Source organism: Eulemur rufifrons, chromosome 28 (assembly GCF_041146395.1).
Source record: "Eulemur rufifrons isolate Redbay chromosome 28, OSU_ERuf_1, whole genome shotgun sequence".
Lineage (NCBI taxonomy): Eukaryota > Metazoa > Chordata > Mammalia > Primates > Lemuridae > Eulemur > Eulemur rufifrons.
Genome location: NC_091010.1, coordinates 4,800,382 through 4,821,746, shown reverse-complemented (window position 1 = coordinate 4,821,746; position 21,365 = coordinate 4,800,382). Strand labels below are relative to the sequence as shown.

The 21,365-nt window shown below is 40.3% G+C and overlaps 1 protein-coding gene across 2 annotated transcripts in view; it reads left to right on the top strand.

The window, feature by feature from the left end:
- Positions 1-3,998: 3,998 nt before the first annotated feature.
- The window catches only part of MARCHF8 (membrane associated ring-CH-type finger 8), a 136,514-nt gene continuing 119,147 nt past the window's right edge, over positions 3,999-21,365 (top strand). For both annotated transcript variants that reach the window (XM_069459819.1, XM_069459818.1), the window contains exon 1: positions 3,999-4,425. The gene's annotated coding sequence lies outside the window, so the exon portion shown is untranslated. The remainder of the gene's footprint in view (positions 4,426-21,365) is intronic.

The window sequence follows — 21,365 nt, the reverse complement described above, 5'->3', positions numbered from 1 at the left end:
CCTTTACAGCAAGAAGCGATGTATCTACTTGCTGTAACCATCTATTATCTTTAGAATCAGGCTTTTATCCCCACTCTTTTATCTTAATTGCTCTGTTCTCAAGGTTTCAGTGATCTAGGTATTGCCAATTCAAAGGTCGATACTCATCTGACTCAACCTCTCAGTAGCAAATGACACATTCTGACACTTCCTTCTTTCCTGAAACATTTTCTTCACTTAGTGTTCAGGGCTCCTCTGTTCCAGTTCTCTCAGCTCTGGCTGCTGCTTCTAAGTTTCCTTTGTTAACTGTCTTCTTATCTTTACAGTGCCAATGACTAGTCTTTTGAGCTCTTCTTTTGCTGCGATTATGCAATTAATGTCCTAAGTCAGTAACTGTCAGTGATTTTCAAACCGTAGGCCGCAACTGTTACTGGGTTAAAAAATCAATTGAGTTGGAAGGGAAAAATTTAAGAGACAATTAAGTAGAAGAGAAAGAGTATAGTGGTACAGCCTTACCAGGTTCATTACCGGCTGCTCAAGAGGAAGCCAATACACTGAAACAGCAAGGGTTACAGCAGCGGAAGAGTTTAATGTCGCAGGTGCCATACAAGGAGACAGGAGGAATTTCTCAAATCCATCTCCCCGAGAATTTGGGAGGAAGGGTTTTTAAAGATAGTTTGGCAAGCAAAGCGCTAAGCAATTGGATCTGCTGATTGGCTGGATTCAGGGCGGAACCATATGGGCATAGAAATTGTCTTCTTTGCTGAGTTGGTTCTTGGGTGGAGGCCACTGGTCTGAGTGGGTCAGCTGTTCCACCAGAATTCAGGGCTTGGAAGATCTCTCAAAAACTAGGCTGAGGTTTCACAAGGGTGAAATTATCTATGGGAGCAATGAAGAAAGCTGAGAATCTTTATGACCATCAGCTCTATGACTCCTGAGTAGGCAATTATATTATAGGAGAGCAAGCTAGGGAACAATGGCTGGTTATATATATATATTTCCCCTACCACCGTTCCCAAGTTGTGGCCCTTTATTAATTGTATAAAGGGCAGTTGCAATAATGTATGACACACAGGAAGGTAAATTTGCTTCTGTAAACTTTTAAGTTATATACATGTATTTGGTCAATATGTAAAATACATTTTGTATCCTGAGTTGAGGTCAAAGATATTAAAGTTATTGCTCTGTGTGATCTCATTCAATCTTGTGGCTTTAAATACCATTTACAAATCTTCAATTTATGTCTCTATAGTTCTCCTCCAAATTCCAGTGTCTTCCTTCCAGCTGCTAACTATACATCTCCATTTGGTTATCCAATAAGCATGTCAAATTTAGCATGCCCAACATCAAATTTTTGATCCTCCCACTGCTCAAACTGCACATAACCCTTCTTTTCCATCTCAGTAAATGGCATTTTTGTCCTTTCGGTTGTGCAGGCCAAAAACCTTGGAGTCAGTATTCACTCTGTTCTTTCACGTTCCAATTCATATCTAATCAGTCTGCAAGTCCTATTGGCTCTACTTTTGAAATGTGCCAACCATTATGTGAAGCAAAATTGTCAGTAGCATAACATAGGAAGGCCAAGAAAGAATAAATAAAAAAGATAGTGAAACCATATCCTTACGGTTATTAATAAAAAGGAAGAGATGTTTAAATTGGAATCAGGAAACTTGAATTCAAGGCTGGTTCTACTACATCACAGCTTTGCAACACCTTCATTGGTTATTGTTCATTTCTTTGTTTGCAAGCTTCCCAATTCCTTACATTTGTCAATCTAGTAGGAACACTAATGCCTACTAGAAGTAGATGTGTTAGATGAAATGCCATTACAGAGTCATATACTGTACATTTGCAGTGTTTTTTGTCATACATAACAACACAGTTTGTTATTTGCAATGAAATCCTAACTAAAAAACTAGAACCTGAATGTTTAACCATTTGGTATGACTGGCTCTCAGGGTAACACTGGTCACCTGGCTCAGCCTGACTTCTTGTATGAGTATCGGCTTATATCTCACAGACTCTACTCTAGGAGAGAGTATAGAATTTCCCTACCTGGGCTGAGGCTAAGGAGAGGCAGCGTATTAGCACATTTGCGCAGCAGGGAGGATTTGAGGCCAGTACTAATCCTGGAGTGAGAACCTGGTGCCCTGTGAGCAATTCCCTTACTGGAGGTCTTACATTCTAAATGCAAAGGCTTCTTCCCAGTTGTGTGTTGTTTCCTTGCTGGCAATCCCATCCACAGCTGCAGCCAAGAATCTGGACCCAGGACCTGGACTCATTCAAGTTGTGAGCTCCTTTTCCCTCAGGACTCTGACCTCCTATACTACCCCTCTCCTGCCAAAGGCTGTGTATGATTAACATTTATCCAGCACTGTATGTGTTGCATACTTTAAAGTGTTAGCAGGAGGTACCTCATTTCATCTCATAAGCACTCTATTCAGTAGATACTATCTTTCTTTTAGACAGCTGAAGAGAAGCTCAGAAAGGTTAAATAAATTGCCTAGATAGTAATGGCTGAGCCACGACTCACCCTAGCTTTGTCTCCTTTAGTACCATTTATCAGCCCTCTGCATAACTCACAGCTACCTCTGGAACTATGAAGGTTCTGCTGCTTCCTACAGAGGGATGGCAGGATTCCACAGCCATAGATCAACCAACCAACTTTTTTGCTCACCATGCATGGATTAACCATAAATTATACCAGTGGAAGATACTGGTCCTGCCTTCATGGAACACCTGCTGCCGGAAGCAGTAGAAAGAATCAACCAAGTTTTGGCAACTGGCTTTGATAACCTATTTTCCATAGTAAAAGACAAGTATGAAGAAAACGCATCATTTTCTGCTCTTTGTAATGTAGCATCCTAGGTGTGTGTAGAAATGAAGATGTTTTGACCTTGCTGTATTGATCTGGAGGATATTTTGAGCCTACTGTTTTCACCCTGGCAATTTGCTCTTTGCTTAGACAACCAGATATGCAAAGTGCTCAGACTTGTAGGGAACTTCATTAGCTATGCAATAGATCACTCCTGGACAACAGAACAATTCCAGAATATCAGAGGGAATTTGCTTACAATTCACTCATGAATTTACTAAGAAATAATACAAACTTTTATGAAATTTATAATGAATATTATGGGAACAATAAAATTGGCAGTGGCCGATACTTTACTTTTGCAAAGTTTGATTCAGGAAAACTGTCCTTGGTAGAAATAGTCACTAAAAACAAAGCGACAGAGGTATAATTAGGAAAGTTAGATATAGACAAAAGCTGAATGTTGAATCAAATATTTATTTAGACATGTCTGTATTTACACAAAGACTAATCCCCACGAAAATTATAATTAAAAAATATTGGAAGTCCCATAAGCCTTCCTCAGATCCTTTGTGTTGCTGGGAGGGGCAGGCATCAGCCTTTCACTCCACACTAGGGAGCAAAAGCAAACAAAAACCTTTTGGTTAAGGCAAACAAAACAATTATTACTTAATCCCTGGCACACCCCTCCCCCCCACCTTTGATAGTCTCAGGTAAGAAAGTATTTTCCATTTTTTTCCCCAGGTACAACATTGTAATGCTGGACCAAATTCCCTTTCTTTCCAAAACACTAATAATATATGCAGCCAGGCCCAGGAGTCACTAAAGAACAAAGCCAGAGCTGAGGAGTCTTTCCGCTCCTTCGCCCCGTGGGTTCTCACCCAGGAACAGCCAAGGGCTGGGAGCACAAAGGGACTGCACCGCCGCTGCCGCCCCAGCGCGCCGTCGTCGCCCGGGCAACGCCTTTGCCCAACCTCCGAGCGGACACGTGACGTACGCGTCACGTGACGGGTCTGTCTGCGTCCTCCCGCGGAGGGGTGTAAACAGGCTTCGCGCTGGCGGAGTAGAGGCCCTGCTGCGTCCGCATCTCCGGCATGCTTGAGGCGGGCCGGGGCGGTCGCGCCGCGCGCTCAGCGCCCACCTGAGGTAACTCCTGTCGCCTGCGGACCGGCGTTCCCCGACACCGCGCGCAGCCGCCGCAAGGCCGGCCGAGCCCCCGGCCCGGGCAGGGGGTGTGGCTGCCGGCCGCGCGGTCCGCGACAGGTGGGCCGGGCGGGGGCGGCTGCCGAGGCCCGGGCCCTGCGTTGCGCCTGGGTTGGGGGCACGGCCGGGAGTTCGCGGAGAGGCAGCGCGACCCCAGGCCGTGGGCCCTTCCGCCTGGGGCCGGGCCGAGCCAGGAGCTGCAGGATCTGTCGGACGCTGAGGGCCCTGGGCTGGCCGTCCGGGTTCCAGGTGAAGTCGCGTCCCTGACGGGCTGTGAAACTGGGGGCCAGTCCGCCCTAGACCTCGGCCCGAGTTTACACATCTGTGAAATGGAAGCCTGGACTAGTGGTCTGTGAGGACCTTCCACGTCTGACGTGTGATCTCGAGAGGGACCTGCATACATTGAAGCTGCCAGAGGGAAAGCATAGGTATTTTGTCTTTTAATCGCTTTTTGTTTGGCTTTACATCATTTTTCATCGGAAACGGTTTGGATTCTTGTTCACCTGGGTGAAATTTTTATTAAAAACTTATTAGGGAGGGTCGTAATGGTTTTTGATATCATTTTCATGCTTCTTTAAATGCAGCAGAACCTTTTTTTCTTAAAACCTCATTTGGAAGCCCAATTTGTAAAAAGATTAAAATGAAACTTTTTCTTGCCTCACTTTCTGTCTCCCCGCCTCCCTCTCTCAGACTACCCTTCAGGTCTCCCAGAAGTCATAGGTTAAGCTCCGTTAAGGAGTTGAGGAAATACATGTTGTGTATTTGTTAATTTGATGGGATCCGGAAGATGAATTCTTTTGCGAGTGTGGAATTTTCTTTTTTCTTTTGATTTTGTTCAATTGTATGTCATGCAATTAGGGAGATAATTAGTATGCTCTTCAGTATACTGAAAAAAGTCTCCAAAATTTCTGAGGAAGACCTTTCTCTTTCCATCTTTTCTTGCATCCCAGTCCCTCGGGAAGTAGTTGTGTGTCTCGAATAGTGAAACCTCATGTCTCATTGCTGGTTTAGTTGGTTGGACACAGAATCGAAGTGGAAGACTTTTGAGGCCAACCCAATGGATTAGGACATATCCTCTGAAAAACATGAAAACTGAAAGAGTATATGAACTGAAATCATTAAGAGTCATGGAATAACATGAGCATTCTCTTGAGACCCTGGAGCAAGAGAATTTTGGATTTTGAGCAAACTGGGTTTAGGAGAAAACAACATCCTGTTTCATACAGTGAGTAAATATGTAAACAGAATATGAGGTGGTAATGTATAGGAAAAAAAATTATGAAAATTTATTTTTTTATTTTTTATTTTTTGGGTAGAGACAAGGTCTTGCTATGTTGCCTAGGCTGGTCTCGAACTCCTGGCCTCAAGCAGTCCTCTCAAAGTGCTGGGATTCCGGGTGGGAGCCACTGTGTCAGGCCAGAATTTTTTTTCTTCTAAATTAAGAGCAACGCATAGTTTCCTAATTTGTTTTTGAAGATTGGAGTTGATAAGAGATTTACTGAAACTTGAAGTTTGATGTTATAAGAGGGAAACTGTACCACGTTTATAGCTTGTCCACTTGGCGCTTGAGGTGAGCAAGAATTGGAGGTGGAATGGACCATGAGTGGAACCCAGGTGACCTAGTGGAGTATGTTTTCTCATTTTAAAGTGAGCTTACTTCCTTGATCTTTGGTTTTAGTTTAAGCAAGTCACTTCCTTTCTTTGGTTCTCAGTTTCTGCTACAAAGTGAGGAAATTGGATTGATTACTGCTCCATCTTTTGCCTCCAACTAGGGTTCCCAGATAAAATATAGGATGCCTAGTTAAATATGAATTTCAGATGAACAATTAATACATTTTTAGTATAAATATTACATGGGGCATACTTTTACTAAAAAATGATTTGTCGTTTATCTGAAATTTCTTTTTTTTTGAGATAGGGTCTCATTCTGTTGCTGTGCTAGAGTACATCGGCATCGTCATAGTTCATGGCAACCTCAAATTCCTGGGCTGAAGCAATCCTCCTGCCTCAGCCTCCAGAGTAACTGGGACTACAGGCACGTGCCACCATGCCTAGCTAATTTTTCTATTTTTGGGGGAGACAGAGGCTCACTTGTTGTCCAGCCTTGTCTGAAACTCCTGGCTTCAAGCAATTCTCTTGCCTGAGCTTCCCAAAGTGCTGGTATTACAGGCATGAGCCACCACACCTGGCCTGCCTTTTTTGTTTGTTTGTTTTTGAGACGGGATCTCACTCTGTCACCCCAGGTAGAGTGCAGTAGCGTCATCGTAGCTCACTGCAACCTCAAACTCCTGGGCTCAAGCAATCCTCCTGCCTCAGCCTCCATAGTAGCTGGGACTACAGGCGTGCACTACCACGCCTGCCTGATATTTTCTATTTTTAGTAGTCACGGAGTCTTGCTTTTGCTCAGGTTGTTCTCCAACTCCTGAGCCTTGGCCTCCCAGAGTGCTAGGATTATGGGCATGAGCCACCATACCCGGCCTCATAGCCTGTTTATCTGAAATTTAAGTTTAACTGGGCTTATTGTATTTTTATTTGCTAAGTCTGGCAGCCTAGCTCCAGTGTTTTCATCTCCTTTAAATTAGCACTGGGAAGAAATCAGCCCAAAGCATAGATGGGAATGAATTGGTTTAAGCAGCCAAACCCCCCTATTTGTTATAGTGTTGTCCAGTTCTTGAGGGATATTGCTGTTTCACTTGTGGTCTGTTCCTCTTTTTTCCCCCTGTGTAGCAGTTCCATTTCTGTCATAATCACATAATATTTAGGTTTATACTTTTGATGGTAAAGTTTAAAATATCTGAAAGCAAATTAAATATATTGCTAACATTTCTAAAAGTAACCTAAATTTGAGTCTTGAAATGGCATATACTATTTTTTTGCTCTGTAAAAGATACATCTCTGCCTGTTCCCTAGTTATGTGATTGATTTCAAGCATTTTCTACAGTCATGGACTGTTCTGATGATAATCTTTCAAGAAGTTCTAATGCCTTCTGATTTTGTCCCCATATGGAAAGTCATTAGTATATGCACTATAAACATATTCTATCTGTTGTTGACCTTGTCTTTCTATAGTGAAGAATTTCAACTTTGAAATTATTTTTCAAGGAGTGTACTTTTTTTAAAGAGACAGGATCTGGCTCTGTCACCCAGCTGAAGTGCAGTGGTGCCATCATAGTTCACTGCAGCCTTGAACTTCTGGGCTTCAGTGATCCTCTTGCCTCAGCCTCTGGGGTAGCTGGGACTACAGGTGTGTGCCACCATGCCCAGCTAATTTTTCTTATACTTTTTAGAGATGGGGTCCTCACTCTCTTGCTCAGGCTGGTCTCAAACAGGCCTCAGGTGATCCTCCTGCCTCGTGCTCCCAAAGTGCTGGGATTACAGGCATGAACTGTCACACCCAGCCCCTACTTATTAACTAAGTGACAGTCAACGAACTTATTTTACTTTCTCTTTTCTCTTCCTTTCTTCTGTCATTTTAAAATTTGCATTATTTCTACCTCTTATGAAAATATAACATTTATAAATCATTTTTCTTTGTCTCCTTAAGGAGTGTAATTTTTAATTTCTTTTGAAGTTTTTTTTTTAAACTAGGCCAAATTCAGTTCCTTAACTCACTCTGAAATGCCTGAATTTTCTAATTCATTTATTCATTCAGTGTCAACAAAAAACTCAGTGCCTTCTATGAGCAAGGCTGATGTTGTGACTGATGTTCTAGTTCCCCAGGTGCTTATCTCTGATAGAGGAGTTAAATTATATGTAATCTAAGGATAATGTGATGAAGGCCTTGAAATGATACAATGTGATACTAATGTTGATACCATATTGTTTTTATTACTGTAGCTTTATGTAAGGCTTGAAGTGGATTAGTATAAATCCTCCAACTTTGTTCTTTATTTTCCAAATTGTTCTGGGTGTTCTGAGTTCTTTGTATTTTCATAAATGTTTTAAAATCAGCTTGTCAGTTTCAAAACAAAACAAAACATATTGGGATTTCAGTTGGAATTGCCTTGAGTCTATAGGTCAATTTGGGGAGAATTGCTATCTTAACATTATTAAACCTTTCAATCCATGAACATGTGTATCTCTCCATTTAGTTTTTTAATTTCTTGCAACATCTTTTTTAGTTTTGCAGTGTACAGGTCCTATGCATATTTTGTTAAATTTATGCTTTAATATTTGATGTTTTTGATGATATTATAAATGGAGTATTAAAAAAATCTTTTCTAAGTAGTCATTGCTAATATGTAAAAACACAGTTGATTTTTGCATATTGCCCTTGTATCTTTTTTTTTTCATTCTTCAGCCTCTATAATCACATGATACCCTTGTATCTTGTATCCTTTCTAAATTAAATTAGTTCTGGTAGTCTTTTGATTAATTTTGTAGGCTTTTCTGCACATATAGTCATTGAATAAAGATAGTTTTACTTCTTCCTTTCTGATCAGTGTGCCTTTTCTTTCTTTCTTTCCTTTTTTTTTTTTTTTCCTTGAGACAGAGTCTCTCTGTTGCCTGGGCTAGAGTGCCATGGCATCAGCCTAGCTCACAGCAAGTTCAAACTCCTGGGCTCAAGCCATCCTCCTGCCCCAGCCTCCCAAGTAGCTGGGACTACAGGCGTGCACCACCATGCCTGCCCGACTAATTTTTTTCTTGCCTTATTACATTGGTGAGGACCTCAATTCCAATATTTTGATAGAAATGATGAGAGCAGATGTCCATGTTTTGTACCCAATATGAAAGGGAAAGCTTTTAGTCTTATATATGATACAAAAAGCATAATTTTTTAAATGTTAAATTGGACTTAATAAAAATTAAAATGTCTTCACTTTAAGAGACATTGTTAAGGAAAAGAAACAGTATACTACAGACTGGGAGCAAATACTTGCAATTCACATATCTGACAAAGGACATTTATCTAGTATATATTATATAAAGAACTTAAATAAATCAATAATAGGACAACCCCAGCCTGAGCAAGAGTGAGACCCCATCTCTACAAAACATAGAAAAATTAGCTGATACAGAGCTTTGAAAGGATGGGAAAAAAAAAAAAAAAGAAAGAAAGAAAAATTAGCTGAGTGTGTGGTGTGCGCCTGTAGTCCCAGCTACTTGGGAAGTTTTGGGGGGAGGATTGCTTGAGCCCAGGAGTTGCAGTGAGCTATGATGAGGTCACTGCACTCCAGCCTGAGTGACAGAGCAATAGCCTTACTCCAAATAATAATAAGACAACCCAGTTGCAAAGTTGGTAAAAAAATTTGGACAGCAACTTCACAAAAGAAGATATTTGAATTACCAGCAGGCACATTAAAAAGCCTCAACATATTTAGTCATTAGAGAAATTCAAATCGAGATTATAACCATTTGCCTACAAGAATGGTTAAAATGAGAAAGACTGACAATATCAAGTGTTGGTAAGGATGTAGAGCAACCAGAATTTACATGAATTGCTGATAGAAATATACAGGCACTTTGGAAAACAATTTGGCAGTTTCCTATTAACTTAAACATTCACTTACTGTATGACTCAGTAATTCCACTCCAGTATAAAATAAAAATTTAAGTTCACAAATGATGTGTACACCAACACTCAGAGCTCAAAACTGAAAGCCTTGTCTGTCAACAAGTCTACGATGGAACACTACTCAGCAGTCAAAAGGAGTGAACTACTTGATACATCACAGCATAAAATTAGAAAATATATGCTGAGCAAAAGAAGCCAGACGAGTATATTCTGTATGATTTGATTCACATGTGATTCTAGAACCAGCAAAATGTTACTAAAGAAAGCAAATTAGTGGTTGTCTGAGGTTATAGGTGGGGTGTTGGGGGGAATTGACTGCAGAGGAGCAAGAGGGAACTTTCTGCAGTGATGGAAATTTGGGTGATGGTTATACTACATGTACTTTTGTGGAAACTTACTGAATGTTTTACTTAAAATGGGTACATTTTATTTTATGTAAATTATATCAATGAAGCCTATTTTGAAAAAGCAGGGGTCTAAAAAGTATTTATAGAATGAATATATACATATGTGTATATAGGGATTTTATGTAAAATATTTAAATGTATATATATGCACATGTAAGAAATGTCTAGGAGGATGTTCAGCAAATTGTTACTGATTATGTCTAGATGATGGGGTTTTAGGTGATTAAAAAAATGGTTGGGGCTGGGCACAGTGGCTCATGCCTGTAATCCTAGCACTTTGGTAGGCCAAGGTGGGAGAATCACTTGAGCCCAGAAGTTTGAATCCAGCCTGAACAACATGGTGAGACCCTGTCTCTATAGAAAAATCTGAAAATTAGCCAGGTGTGGTGGTTCATACCTGTAGTGCCAGCTACTTGGGAGCCTGAGGTAGGAGGATCACATGAGCCTGGTAGTTTGAGGTTATAGTGAGCCGTGATTGCGTCATTGCATCCCAGCCTGGGTGACAGAGCCAGACCCTGTCTCTAAAAAAACCAAAAAAAGAAGCAAATGAGAAAATGATTGGACTTTTACTGTTTATATTATTTGAATCATTCTTTTTTTTTTTTTTTTTTGGAGACAGAGTCTCTCTCTGTTGCCCAGGCTAGAGTGCTGTGGTGTCAGCCTAGCTCATAGCAACCTCAAACTCCTGACCTCAAGTGATCCTCCCGCCTTGGCCTCCCAGAGTGCTAGGATTGTAGGTATGAGCCAGCATGCCTGGCCTTGAAATATTCTTTTCAATGGACGTGTCTTGGCAAGAGAAAAGAAAAAGTTTCTTTTTTTGGTTACATAGACGTTTGGTTATTTAGATATTTTCATTTTTTAAATATCGAGTAAAGAATTGAAATACATTTATCCTGTAATCACCAGTTAGGAAGAACCTTACATTACCTTTGGTGCCCTTGATGCTCCTCTCTGACGCCCTCCCTTTAGGTTCCCACAGATATAACTGCTACCCTAAATTTGATTATTTCCTTGCCTTTCTCTATAGGTTTACCATATTTGCATCTCTAAGCTATGTTATTTTGCTCTGTGCACTATTAAATTTTATAACTAGAATCATACTGTGTGTACACTTCTTTCATTTGCTGCTTTATTCTACATGAGACTTGAGAATCTTACATGTTTTAGTGTGTGGCTCTAGTTCATTGGTGTTTCAGAGCTTTATTATATCACATTATATGTGTACTTTGTACTCTTTTTTTTTTTTTTTTTTTTGAGTCAGAGTCTCACTCTGTTGCCCAGGCTAGAGTGCTGTGGTGTCAGCCTAGCTCACAGCAACCTCAAACTCCTGGGCTCAAGCGATCCTCCTGCCTCAGCCTCCCGAGTAGCTGGGACTACAGGCATGCGCCACCATGCCCGACTAATTTTTCTATATATATTTTTAGCTGTCCATATAATTTCTTTCTATTTTTAGTAGAGGCGGGGTCTTGCTCTTGCTCAGGCTGGAACTTTGTACTCTTGATGAATGACTGGGTTGTCATTTTTTTTCCTGTTAGCAGTGGTGATGTGAGCATTCTCGTGCACAGGGCAAAAGTTTCTCTGTGTATAGCTGCTGGGTTGTAGAAGGATACGTTTCTTCAACTTTTCTAGAAGTATTAGTTTTTTTTATTGCTATGTAACAAATTACCACAAACTTGCAGGCTTAAAATAACACAAATTTATTATCTTGTGGTTCTATGGGTCAGAAATGCAGTAGGCTTGGCTGGGTTATCTGCTCTGGGTCTTGCAAGGCTGAAATAAAGTTGTTGGTAGACTGCATTCTTTTCTGGAAGCTTTGGGGATAAATTCACTCCTATGTTCATTTTGGTTGTTGGCAGAATTCAGTTCATGTGGTTGTAGGATTGAGGTCCATGTGTCCTTGCTGGATGTCAGCTGGTGGTCGGTCATACTCAGCTTCTAGAGGCCACTCACATTCCTTACCTGTGACCCCTTCTTCCTTCGTCTTCAAAGCTAGCAATGGGTGGTTGAATCTCTCTCATGCTTTAGATCTCTCTGACCTCCCCTCTGTCCCGTCTCTCCTTCTCTAGCTGGAGGCAGTTCTCTGCTTTTAAGGGCTCATGCGATTAGATTGGGCCCACCTAGATAATCTAGGAGGTTCTTCCTAATTTATCTGCACAGTCCCTTCACACATGTACCAGATTAGTGTTTGAATAACTTGGGGAATATCTGTAGATTTCTGTCTACCGCACCATATAATATAAATTTTTTTCTATAGTGGTTGTGCCAGTATGCATTTACACTAGTAGTATGTTAAACTTCTTTTCCACATCATTAATATTGTCACTTAATATTGTCAGATATTTAAGCTTTAGAACATCTGTAAAGAAAGCATCACTGTGAGTGATATCTCATGATATTTTTAATCTATTTATGGGTCCATATTTATATACAAATAGTAGATAGTTTTATTTGATTGCTTTTTAAAAACTGTTACATAAATAATTTCATACTGGATGTATTTTCTAACGTGAGGTTTTCCTTCATAATTGTGCTTTTGTGGTTTATCTTTGAGTTTTTGTAACTACTGTATGGTATTTTATTGTATGAGTAGATCACAATTGGTTCATTTTTTCATTGATGGACATTAAGATTCTTTCTTTTTCTTTTCTTTTTTTTTTATTTTAGAGACAGAATCTTGCTCTGTCACCCAGGCTAAAGTGTAGTGGTGCAGTTATAGCTCACTGTAACTGCTCACTGTAACCTTGAATTCCTGGGCTCAAGTGACCCTCCTGCCTTAGTTCTTTGAGTAGCTGGGACTATAGGTGTGCGCCACTGCACCCTGCTAATTTTTTTTTTTTGTAGAGTAAAGGTCTTGCTTTGTTGCCCAGGCTGGTCTTGAGTGATCTTCCCATCTTGACCTCCCAAAGTGTGGGATTACAGGTGTGAGCCACCACACCTGGCCAATTATTTCTTACTAGGGTCTTCTTGTGAATGTGTAAGAGAATTTCTTGAAGATATATATACCTAGAAATGAAATTGCATGTATATGGGTAAAATCTAGAATGAAAATCATGTGCATCTTCCCTGTTTTACTTTATAGAAAGACTTCTTTTACAAAAAGTAGATTCTTTCCTTCTCTTCATTCTTCTTTGCTTTCCTTTGTTACTGCTTTCATCCAATCTAACAAGCAAATGTCTTTAAAGAACTATACAGGTAATGTTAATTGTTAAAAAAACATTGAAACACTGTAAGTGCATAAAGAAAAAGTCTTGTATGTAGTTTTATTGTGTTTTTTAATAAAAGTGAAATCATACCACATATATTATTTTGAAATAATCTTTTTCACCCAGATCAATACATATAGACATACATTCTCCTTTTTAATAATTATGTAGTATTCCTTTACAGGCTGAGTTTTGTTTGCTACTCTGTACCCAGTGCCTAGCAATCAATAAATATCTGTGATGTGAATGAAGAATATATGGATATATATTCATAACTCATTCAGCTCTCCCCCATTAGTGGATATTTAGTGTGCTCTGATTTTTGTCTTTTATAATGGTGTTGCAGGGACCATTCTTGTGTGTATGTCTTTGAACGTTCATGGAAGTGTTATTACAGTATAGAGCCCTAGAAGTGGAATGGCCTGGTCAAAGGGGATTTAAATTGAGTAATGGCATTGGTCATGCCATTTTTATTTCAAAATTCTATACTCCAGCTAATAATGTTTTGATGCCCTTTCCTTCATTCCCTTGCTCACATTGTTATTACCAATCTCTTTTACTTTTCTGCATCTTATGTTTACATTTTTATCAAAATTATACTTGGACATTGTTTAAAAATAGCGAGCATACAAGCTTGTAATGAAAAACAGGCATCTTGTTTTTTATGGTAGCTACTTTCATATTTCTAAACAATGTTTATACCATTTTTATTGATTTATGCATTGCTTTCCTATTTTGATAGTTGAGGATTTGGGCATCTTAAACTCCTCATTTATCCTTTCTTTACTCTCCAACAATGATTATATCCCTATTTTTAGTGAAATCAATAATCAGTATTTAATCAGTGACTACTTATGTGTTCAACTATAGAGCCAAGTGCCTACATTTCCTTTCTTATGTTTTTTAAATTCAATTACCTAATTTTTTTCACTTGCATAATTTTTCATATACAAATTCTTAATTTTTACCAGATGGCCTATCTTATCATTCAGGGGTAGGGAACCTGTGGCCTTCTATTTAATATTTTAATAAAATCTTTTTATTTTTGTTAATACATTTTTGTTCATCTTTTATATTTTTATTTTTAAAACAAATCTAGGATTTATTCTGTAAAATTTGGATTTAGTCAAATGGCTGCTTGTTCCCCACCCCTGCGCAGGAAGTCTTTCCTCCTAAAGCTTCCATCATCCTGCTTTATCTGAACTGCAGTCTGCTACTTAAATGGAAGTGGTGTGTATGTTCAGAATTTGAATCCTGGCAAATTTTATTGTGGAGAAATTAAGAGGAAGAGAATCTTTTTGTTGGGAGATAACAATCCCTGCCCTGATGTTAGTGTGTGGGAGGCCTTTTCTTTGAGCTGTTCAGTTTCTCCAGAGAATTTGGAGTGTTCTTCCATTGTGCATTAGTCATAGTATTATAATTTAGGCTCTTGCTCCACAAAGTGTATTCCATAGACCAGCCACATTTGAATCACCTCCATGCTTGTGAGAAATGTAGACTCTGAGGCCTCATCCCAGACCTACTGAATCTGAATAAGATGATTTGTATGCACCCCAAATTTTGAAAAGCACTGGGTTGTGCTGTGCTGCGGTAACAACAACAACAACAACAACAAAATATTTATTTCTGTTATGCAAAATCCAACACAGTTGGATGTAATTCCTCAATCTGTAGCTGTGCCATCTGGCCTCCAAGTTAGCAGTGGAAGAGAGACCTAGAGGATCTCAACGAATGTTTTTAATGCCCAGGCCTGGAAGTGGTTGCTGTCACTATCCCCATATTATATTGGCCAGGATTTAGTCATATGACCCCTAACATAACTGCAAAGAAGGCTGGAAAATGTCATCTGGGTTGCCCAGGAACAGGAAACTGTAGTGAATGAATAGCATTGACTCTGCTTCATTTGGCCATTCTGGTCCCCAAACTGTTTCATTTTTCTTCCCACACACAGAGCCCACTAACCTCCATCCAAGGAAGGCAGCCCAGAATTGAATCCAGTCATTGCCTTCAGCTCAAAGTACAGAGTCTCTGACTTATGTGGAAGAGCCGCTGGGAAGTGATTGAGAACCTGAAGCTCTACTTAGCTAAGGGTTCTCAAAAAGCTGCATACCGTAGATGAGTTCCTTCTGCGTTACTCCCAGAAGGGTTAGTTTGCTTTTAGGTGAATTTCTTCAGGGTAGTTGATATGTTAATAGAAGTTGATACTTTAATATTACAACTTGCTTTTCAAGTTAAAACAACCTTTCATTTTGTGCCAGAGGCTACATACTATAAACCTTTAAATTTATCTTGATTTATTAAAAAATAATTTAGTAATCCTAGCACTCTGGGAGACTGATGTGGGAGGATTGCTTGAGCTCAGGAGTTTGAGACCAGCCTGAGCAAGAGCAAGACTCGGTCTCTACTGAAAATAGAAAAAGTAACTGGGCATCATGGCCCATGCCTGTAGTCCCAGCTGCTCGGGAGGCTGAGGCAGGAGGATCGCTTGAGCCCAGGAGTTTGAGGTTGCTGTGAGCTATGATGACACCACTACACTCTACCTGGGGTGACAGAGCAAGACTCTGTTTAAAAAAAAAAAAATTAGGTATATTTTCAGGGAAGTCAATTTTTATATGAGGTTTTATCCAAGCATCAACATTTTATAAGAATTACTGGATGTCTTAAGTTTGTTAATTCAGTTGTGATTATGTTAGGAATGTTCTAACACAGGTTACATAGTGGTCAGTAGGACATGGACTCTGGAACCAGCTTCACCGTTTGCTTTGTGACCTTGGACATGGGTTTTTTCATCTATGTAGTGGGGGATGATAAAAATGACACTATTTCATAGTGTGATTGTGAAGGTTAAATGAGTTATCGTGTGTCAGACACTTAGAGAGGTGCCCCGAGCACATAGCTGTGGTTGATATAATATTTGGCTTTGATTTTTATTATAAGCAAGAGTACTTAAAAACATGCAGTTATTCACAAAGTGAGATTTTTTTTAACTTGTCAAAACTGAAAACGTTTTTTGTTTTATCCTAAAACAAAAAATGTTAATCCTGTTACACAGAATCTTATTATACAACTTGGTATAGTTCTGAGGGCAAAAGAGTTAGAAAACTTGAGTTCTACTCCCGACTTTCTGGAGTAGCTATCTGATTGGCCTCCGGCAAGCAGCCTTGCTTCACCTTTCTCTGCCTCATTTACTCATTTATAAAAATAAGATTGGGTTTGAACTGGTTATTCTCTAAGATTCCTTTTAGTTCTGCCATTCAGGTTTTTTGGTCTTCCATTGAATCTTTTTTTTTGGAGTGGGGGAGCTCCCCAAACCTAAGGGTTGGTATGTAGAGAATAATTGGACTTGTTTCCTGTGATTCAGAACTATTAGGTTATTAAGTATGAAATGTCCGATTTCCTTAGGTACTAAGTTTGTCAGTTGATACCTCTGACATTTCGCATTGACACTTCTTGTTTTCTTTTTATTGTGAAGGTACATCCTCAGTCTTGCACATTTTGGCTTGTGATTATCTTTCAAATTTTTTTTTAGAGCAATTTTTGTGAAACCATGGATAAGTCAAAGATTGGTGTTATTTTCGAACATGAGTTCCATCATGGAACCAGTGCAGTACAGACAGCTCGAAATATCAGTAAAGGGTTTGAGAAGGACATGGCTAATGAACGCACAGTACATGGATGGTTTGAGAAGTTCTGTTCTGGTGATTTTAGTCTTGAAAATGAGCCACGTGGGTAACCTGAGATCAAGGTGGATAATGATGAGCTGCAAGGTTGTAGTGCAAGTGAATACGTCTCAACCTATGTGTGAGTTAGCAGCAAGGTTTGACATTACTATTCTAACAATATTGGTACATTTGAAACAAATTGGCAAGTTAAAGAAGTTGGATGGATGGGGACTACATGAATTAAATGAGCGTCAGAAGAGAAATTGTCTTGAAGCCTGCTTTTGTTTGCTGTGACGACATAAAGGCGTACCATTTCTACACCGTATCGTTATGTGTGATGAAAAATGGATTCTTTTTGACAATCGCAAGCATTCAACACAATGGCTGAGTAAAGATAAAGTGCATAAACACAGTCCAAAATTGAATATTCATTCAAAAAAAGCTAATGGTGTCTGTTTGGTGGTCTACCACTAGTATTATCCAATACAGCTTCAAGAAACACGGTCAATCAGTTATAGCAGATGTCTACTGCAACCAATTGGATGAAATGATGAGGATGCTTGTGACGAAGGAGTTGAAATTGGTCTGTAAGGCTGGTGGCGGGCACCCCTCCCCTCCCTAATGAAAAAAAGAAAAAGCCCACGAGACCTGCCGAGAACAATGCCTGCTAGGCCCAGCTGAGTTAAAAGAATAACCACACCTGGTTACCATGACAAGGGTCTTGGCTCCTGGAGTCCTTCACGGTTCCTGGAGTCCGCCCATACCACCAGCCCCTCCTATTTCTCCACACCTGCCCTAAAACTGCAGTGGAAAATTCCTTGCTCTCCCCGACATAAATCTTTCCGCCAAGGAAACTCTCACCCCCAGCCCTAAAAAACATATATAAATCCACTCAAAACTTCTGAGGGTTGTGACTTCTAAGGTCGGTCTCTCTCTCTCTCTCTCTCTCTCTCCCTCTCCCTCTCCCAGGACCTGGGAACCTCGCCCGGGCCCCTCTCTCTTAGGACTCGTTACCCTCACCCAGGAATGCTCCAATAAAACCTCTTTACTTATCCCTTTCAACTCTGCTCGTCTTTCTTTCTCTGGCACCGGCCAATCCAAAAAACCTTACATGGTCAACAGAGACAGGCCAATCCCCTTGCAAGACAACAAGACTCGACCACATGTCACACAAACAACACTGCTCAAACTACAGAAGCTGGACTTGGAAACTCTGTGTCATCCACCATATTGACCAGACCTTGTGCTAACTGACTACCACTTCTTCCTGACTTTGGACCACTTCTTGCAAGGAAAAAAATTCAATTCTCATCAAGCTGTGGAAAATGCCTTTCTTGATTTCGTTGCCACTCGCTCTCCAGGTGGCTTCACTTGCTGGCATAAACCAGCTACCCTTTAGATGGCAAAACTATGTCAATAGTTTAGGTGCATGGCCGGGCATGGTGGCTCACGCCTGTAATCCGAGCACTCTGGGAGGCTGAGGTGGGCGAATTGTTTGAGCTCAGGAGTTTGCGAGAGCGCGACCCCACCTCTACTAAAAATAGAAAGAAATTATATGGACAGCTAAAAATATATAGAGAAAAATTAGCCGGGCATGGTGGCACATACCTGTAGTCCCAGCTACTTGGGAGGCTGAGGCAGGAGGATTGCTTGAGCCCAGGAGTTTGAGGTTGCTGTGAGCTAGGCTGATGCCATGTCACTCTAGCCTGGGCAACAGAGTGAGACTCTGACTCAAAAGAAAAAATAATTTAGGTGCATGCTTTGATTAATTGTACTGCTTCTTGTTTGAAATATAATAAACTACACTTTTGATGTGAAATTGGACATTTCATGTTTAGTAACACCTGGGTTGGAAGGGAGGTGCTCTTGATTCAGCTTAATGGACACAGTTACTCCTGTCTAACATTGAAATGGGTCACCTTAAAGTGGTAGATACTCCTTAACACTGGAAGGACAAAAGTCAAGGTCATGGCTGGGCATGGTGGCTCACGCCTGTGACTCTAGCACTTTGGGAAGGTAAGGCCTGAGGCTGGGAATTCAAGACCAGTCTGAGCAACAGGGAAACTCCGTGTCTGCAAACAAACCAGCCAACCAACAGGACATGGTGGCACACCCATGTAGTCCCAGCTACTAAGGAGGCTGAGGTGGGAGGGTTTCTTGAGCCCATGAGTTCAAGGCTGTAGTGAGCTGTGATCACACCAGTGCACTCCAGCCTGGGTTACAGAGTGAAACCCTGTCTCAAAAAACAAAACAAAAAAAAGTCAAGATCAGATAGGCAAATGATGCTTCAGAGACAGGTCTAAGTTATTTAAGCCTCAGCGAGAGATGGTCCCAGATGACTTTTTTAACCTTCTGGCCTTCCATGAGTGGAAATGATGGTATGATAAAGGTGTTAAAATAATCACGAAAAGCCTATTGTGGTATGACTTAGTGGTCATAACTGTAACCGAATTTTATATATTTTATATATATATTTTTTATATATTAAGTTTTTCTATGTACATTTTTTTTTTGGTTGAAGTGGCTCAGTACTGTGTGTTCTCAGTTTTGAAAATGTTGCTTCTTTAAGTCTTTTGTAGTCTTTGATGATTCATCTGGGAAAGCAGCACTTTTCTTTTTGAGTGATCTTTGAATGCTTGCCACTTCTCTTTTAAGCTAAGCTGGAAATTTTGCATTTGGGTTTGTAGGTCCTGTTGAGATATACAGCTAAATTTGTCATTGGCTATGTGGATGCATTGCCAACTTCTCTGGAGATGTTTACTACTCTGGGTAATTTTGATAGTATTATCTTCTTACAGTTGCTACTGTGAAGCACTCTTTGAAGACATAAGATATGTAGGGGAGCAAGCCCTTGGGGAAAAGGCATTCTTATTCTTTTTATTAAATTACAGTGCTCTCGTTCCTAATTCCCCAGGTAGAATTTTGGTCACCAAAGGAGCAATTCTCTCACCCTGCCTTAGCATCTGATTGAGATCGTGTGTGTGTGTGTGTGTGTGTGTGTGTGTGTGTTTACATTTCCTGACCTACCTCAGGTCTCCTTTACCCATTGGATGTCTTGCTCCTGCTGAATTGAGATTAGGCTCTACTGGGCTCTGCTGTACTGGTGAATACATCAGTTTGTGGCAGGGTTTCTCAACCTTAGGTCTATTGACATTTGTGTTTGCATAATTCGTTGTTATGGGGAACTGTCATGTTTATTGTAGGGTGTTTAGCAGCATCCTTAGCCTTTTCCTACTAGATGGCAGTAGCACCTCCACAGTTGTGGCAACTACAGATATCTCCAAGACACTGCCAAAAGTCCCCTGGGGTGTGAAATTGCCCCTGTTGAGAACCACTGACTTTTGGATGCCTCTCAGCTGGCTCTCTGCCATAGTTAAGGTTGTCCTCCTGTCTGGTTCCATGTTTCCCAGCCTTGCCCACAACCTCCTCTCCCGTGGCTGTGCTCTCTGCTCAGCTAATTAGGCAGAAAGTTGCCAAGTGGATGGTGGAATCAGTGGGGAATAGGGCAGAGCTAGAGTCAGGTGTGGCCCTGGATAGTGGCTGGGCTCTGCAGCACATAGATGGGTGTGTGTTTTAGTGGTAGCTAATGATTAGAGTTTTAAAACAAATGTTCTTTGACATGAAAATAAGCTGACAACTACGCTAGTGGTCCTAGCACACAACACTAATCAGGTATGTGGTGTCTTCATATTTTCTTTAAGCCTGCTTTGGGAGTCTAGGGTTATGAAAGAAAGCTCCAGAGATGTTTTCTTCTTGATGTTTTTATTTGAAAGAAGAAAAGAAAAGTGAAACTGTTTCTTGATGAACTTCCATAGCCAATATAGGTTTCAATTTTTGGGAGACTTCAATAGCTAGGTAGTCCTTTTTTTTTGGTATGAAATGAGGTGGGAGAGTTTGTAAATATGAAGCAGCAGATGTTTACTGAATGCAGCTGGGGATGGTGCCTTGCCCTCAAGAAACGCTCAGAGAAATGCTGGGAGTGCTGGGGAAGCCAGACAGGCAGATGGGGAATGACGCCTCCATGTAAGGAATGGGAGCTCACAGGTGGTGAGGGGTGGTCAGGTGAGGTCCCATAAATAAACTGCGGACTGGGGCAGGTGTTCACACTCCCTGCTTATATTCATTTTCAAACAGTCACTGTTTTTAGTATTTCTGTTCTAGGCTTTATGAGTTTTTACTTAGTCGAGATCACACTGGGTACTCATTTTTGTAAACTTTATTCTTTTAACATTTATTATATCATATTCCCCATTTTTAATAACATTTAATGATTGCATATTGTGTTTCATGGTTATATCTTAAATGGTTTACTTAACCATTTCCCTATTGCTTAACATGGAGATTATTTTAAATAATTCTGCTACTGTACATGTCCTTGGATGAATATCTTTGGGCATACATTTTAATTTACAGTTCAGATTACTTCTTTTGGGTAGTGTCATGACTAGAATAGTGCAGATATTTTTAAGGCTCTTGATTCATATTCCTGAACTGCTTTCCTGAAAGGTTCTAATTAATGCTTCCACTAACAAGGTGTTGAGTAGCCATTTTAGGGCATCCTTGCCAATGCTGGTGTTTATT